Genomic DNA, 5,147 nt, shown 5'->3' with positions numbered 1-5,147 from the left:
AAACAGTAAAAATAAACAAAACGCCCTGACCTCAAGAAGCTGACTTCCAGCAGGAGAGACAATAAACAAAGTGTGTAAACGAAGTAGAGTGTTTGTTGGTAGTTAAGTGCCAAGGAAGGAAAAATAAACCAGGGAAGGGGCAGGAAGGATTGGATTGAGGGTGCCACTCTAGGTGTTAATGTTTAACATTTTACAGCCATTTACTGCAATAGTGAAGAACAGAGAAAATATCACAGGAGAAAGCTGAGAGAGCTGATGGGGAGATGGCAGGCGCTGGCAGTGGGAGGGTGGAAAGCTTTTCTGAGGAGGGACTGGTTCTGCTCATGCGGGACCCCTCTCCCCCAACCTGAGGCAGGACACCTGCACAGGAAGCTTCCTGTCTCTTCCAGCCAAGCTGGTCTAGTCTGTGCAAATGTGAAATGAGGTTCATTAAAAGAGAGTTTCCCTGAATGTAAGGGCTGGACAAATGAGGAGTTCCCGTAACCTCAGGAAAGTTCAATAGTCCACATTTAAACCGGGTTTTCAGTCAAAGCTTTCACATTTATGGTTAAATAAGCCAGTTGATTAGGTGCCGTAACTTAAGCCAAAAGTGGTGGGGATCCCCCTAACCCACCAGACTGCAAATCAGACGTCCAATTTGCCTAAGTGAAAGTCAGAGGGTGAAGTGTATTCCCCCAGGGTTTTCCTATGCCAGCTGAAAACAGACCCACACCAAACCTTCCAGAACACTGTACTTCCCAGTCTATCTTTTTAAACATCTCCAGAAACCATTCAGTTTACTCTCCAAGAGAATTGCTTACTAACTTCTGATCACTTTTTAAAAATGATTTATAATGCATTTCTTGACAACTATAGTTTCGACAATAGACATTAAGATGGAAAGGTTTAGAAAAAAATGAAGATTTTCTCTTTATCCCTTGCTTGTATGATGTTTGCCTTCCTCTTTTAGTACATCAATAGATGAAGATTATCGGGAGGCTCTAGGGACCTTTTTGTTGAGTCATTGTCACATCCCAGGTTCAAATTCCACTTCTATTAATTTTTAAAACGTCTGCTGGTTTGGGAAGAAGAAATTATATCATCACTTCTGTAACTCAACCGTGGTGAGCTTGCAAAGAAGAAATCAGCATCAAATATGCTAACCATCCAGACACAGGGCCACGTGTCCCCTCTTTAATCTGGACAGAGCTTAATCTGAAAGTTAACATTTAGCCAGGTCTTCCTGCTTGGTTCTCCAAGTGTGTGCCCGCGGGTTGGCAAGAGTAGTGGGACAGGGTAGCCTGGATGAGGAGACAGTAACTGGAGGCTGGGATGCTCGCCACCCCAGCCCGGCTTCTTCTGTGCTCTCATGCAGAGCGAAGAGAGCTGGTGGGGACGCCTGTTCCCCATTCACCTCTCCCACTCGGAACTCGGTATGAATGGATTCTGGTGTTGTTATTTATTGGCGGATTCTGTCCACGTCTCTTCAGCGTTAAACACTGGCATCTCTGAAGCTGGCTTTGTCTCCCACCCATTGTTGGGTTTGGGCATTTTGAGGCCCTTAAAGAACTTCACAAAGTAGAAGAGAAAAGAAAAGGGGCAGTCAGACAGGATACACTGGTTGTACTATTCTTACCAGTCCATCCAATTCCAAGGAGCTCCTGCATCTTGAATAATAAAAGGTTAATAAAAAGGTTAATAAAAGGTTAATGTGCAGCTGGGCCCCATGTACCCGCTACCTTTCCCTTAAATGCCTGATAAAGGGAGTCTTTAGGATGGCTCACAGAACCAGAAATGACCACCTTAAGAAATAATTTATATAGTTAAAAAAATAAAAGGCAAATGTGGGTTCATCAACTGTAACAAAGGTACCTCTCTGGAGCCAGATGTTGATGGTGAGAGAGGGTGTGTATGGTGTGGAGAATGGGGCACATAGGAACTCACCGTACTTTCCCTCAGTTTTTCTGTGAACCCAAAACATTCCAAAAAATAAAGTCCATTAAAAACTAAAAAAATAAAAAGCTATGAGGAGATCTCCCTATTCAAAATAGTTTTCATAGCCCAACTTATTCACATATACTGGGGGGATGAAACAAAGTGAAATTAAAATGAACAATAAAAATATTCTTTATCCTTAGGCAGCAGGTATTTGCATGCTATTTAAAATACAAGTATTAAAAAACTGATAATCTTAGTGGTTACTATTAATTAAACATTTGCTGTAACCTGAACTAAGCACTTTATCTCATGAACTTAAAAACAACTCTGTCTGGAAAGTGCTATTATTATCCTTACTTCACAGAAGAGGAGACAGGCTTAAGCAGGTGAAGAAAATTGTGTCCAGTCACACAGCCAGTAAGTGACCAGCTAGGAAACTAGCATTAACTGAAGAGTAAAAAATAAAGGAGAGGGAAGTCACGCAATATTTTTTTGCCTAAAAAGGAACAAATTAAACACATAAAAAATGTTTAATTAAAAAAAACTTACCCTTACATCTAAAAGATAAGCTGTAATTAACAAGTTTGGAGGAGAGAAGAGATAAGAGAGGAAAAAGAGGGATGTAGAAAGTGGGTACCATTTTGGGGGTAGAGAGGAGTAAAAGAATTCTGCTTGGGGGTTAAGTTTGGGGAAAAAAAGTGAAGGGGGGGAAGGGAGAACATAAGAAAATAGAGGAAGAAATAAAGAGTGGGACAATTTAATTTATGCGACTTTCATTTTGGAATGAATTGATTTCAACAAAATGATAGTCTATGGTGGCATCAAATGTGCAAACATACTTTTAAATTACTTAAATTCAATTGTATGGTTACGTAAAAAACCTTTAGTCTTTCGTCTTTGTTTAGTGTAGATGCTGCTGTGTGCCCTCCCTCCCTAGGACCTAAAGCTGCTGTACCTTATCCCTCAGGCTTGGACCCCCTGGTCTCTTGTGTGGGAGCATCTCACTGCTCAACGTCTAAAGATATGTGTTTGGGGTACACCATGGCCCCAAGTGCAAGCCAGTGACTTCATCTGGTGCTTAAATGAAGAAACAGCCAATGCTGGAGGAAGCTCTAGCTGTGTTTGTCTTACTGAGAGCGTGTGTACCAGTCTCTTCCTAAAGGATTTTCAGAAGCCTTAACTTTGCTGGATGTTTACTTCCTGGGCTAGTGTAGAAAGTAACCCCCATGTACGGACAGACTTGATAGGCCACTGTACTTCTGCTCACCACCAAACCGCATCCAAACCCTAGAACCATCCAGAACTGTGAGATGAGCCATTAAGAGAGGCCACTGGGCTTCCCTGGTGGCACAGTGGTTGAGAGTCCACCTGCTGATGCAGGGGACGTGGGTTCGTGCCCCGGTCCAGGAAGATCCCACGTGCCACGGAGCGGCTGGGCCCGTGAGCCATGGCCGCTGAGCCTGCGCGTCCAGAGCCTGTGCTCTGCAACGGGAGAGGCCACAGCAGTGAGAGGCCCGCGTACCGCAAAAAAAAAAAAAAAAAAAAAAAGAGAGGCCACCACAATGTCAACAATGAGCTCTCCTGCTCTCTGTTCACTTCATTAAAACATCATTTTAAATGAATGACACATCTTCATTTCAGCATTTTTGAAATCAAAATTACACTGGTGCCTCAATCATCCCAACTAGCAAATGGCCACCACGGAACTAGGAAATTGGGTTCTCCACAGGCCTCTGTCTCACTGCTCTACATGACCTCGGGCCCTGGGGCCCAGATTCCTCAGCTGGACAGATAGAGTCAGATGACCTGAACTCCTCCAGCTACAAACTTCCATTGTCCTGCTTACCTACCGTTTCACAGCAGGTAGAAACTGGAGTTAAAAAGAATAAATCTCAAATTCTGACCAACGTATGAACCCACCCAAGACTGACCAGTTCACCCTCACGCATAGGAACACACACACTTGCACACACATGTACACAGCCTCTATCCCATACACCATATGCAGGCTAAGGAAGTCATATCTCACAAAAGAGAGCAAGAGAAACACTCTCTAGCACTGCGTGGGACTCCCAGGGAACATCTTAGGACAAGCTGATGACAAGTTCAAACAACAATCTGTCCTTTACCTAAACTATGACTGAACTTCCCAATCTCTGTAGACTCTCTGTTGTTATTATTTCAAAAGAGCAAAAAGGGGCTTCCCTGGTGGCGCAGTGGTTGAGAGTCCGCCTGCCGATGCAGGGGACGCGGGTTCGTGCCCCGGTCTGGGAGGATCCCACATGCCGCGGAGCGGCTGGGCCCGTGGGCCATGGCCGCTGGGCCTGCGCGTCCGGAGCCTGTCCTCCGCAACGGGAGAGGCCACGACAGTGAGAGGCCCGCGTAACGCATAAAAAAAAAAAAAAAAAAAAAAAAAAAAAAAAAGAGCAAAAAGAATAAAGTAGTGATGAGTTAATGTTTAATTGTTGAGCAGTCACAAAGAAACCCAGAGGAAATTCAGAATGTTTAAACATCCAAATGGTGAACAACTCTGAGACCCACGTCTAATAATCAGCGCATAATGGATCAATCTCTGTAGCACTTCAGAGCCCCAGATCTTGCCTTGGGTCCCTACTTAGATTTTTGTTTCAGTTACCTTCTATCTCTCTAGTCTGTCCTTGTGTTCCTGAATTCCTTATCACCAGGATTTTTTTTTATATGTTTATTAGTATTTATTTATTTTTGGCTGCGTTGGGTCTTCGTTGCTGCGCACGGGCTTTCTTTAGATGCGGTAAGCAGGGGCTACTCCTCATCGCAGCGAACGGGCTTCTCATTGCGGGGGCTTCTCTTGTTGCAGAGCACGGGCTCTAGGCGTGCGGGCTTCAGTAGTTGTGGCTCGCGAGCTCTAGAGCGCAGGCTCAGTAGTTGTGGTGCACGGGCTTAGTTGCTCCGCGGCATGTGGGATCTTCCTGGACCAGGGCCCGAACCCGTATCCCCTGCACTGGCAGCTAGATTCTAAACCTCTGTGCCACCAGGGAGCCCATCACCAGGAATTTTTTTTTTTTTTTTTTTTTTTTGCGGTACGCGGGCCTCTCACTGCTGTGGCCTCTCCCGCTGCGGAGCACAGGCTCCGGACGCGCAGGCTCAGCGGCCATAGCTCATGGGCCCAGCCGCTCCGCGGCACGTGGGATCCTCCCGAACCGGGGCACGAACCCGGGCACGAACCCGTGTCCCCTGCATCGGCAGGCGGA

Source organism: Phocoena sinus, chromosome 17, assembly GCF_008692025.1.
Source record: "Phocoena sinus isolate mPhoSin1 chromosome 17, mPhoSin1.pri, whole genome shotgun sequence".
NCBI classification, from domain to species: Eukaryota; Metazoa; Chordata; class Mammalia; order Artiodactyla; family Phocoenidae; genus Phocoena; species Phocoena sinus.
Note: the sequence above shows the minus strand (reverse complement) of the source record.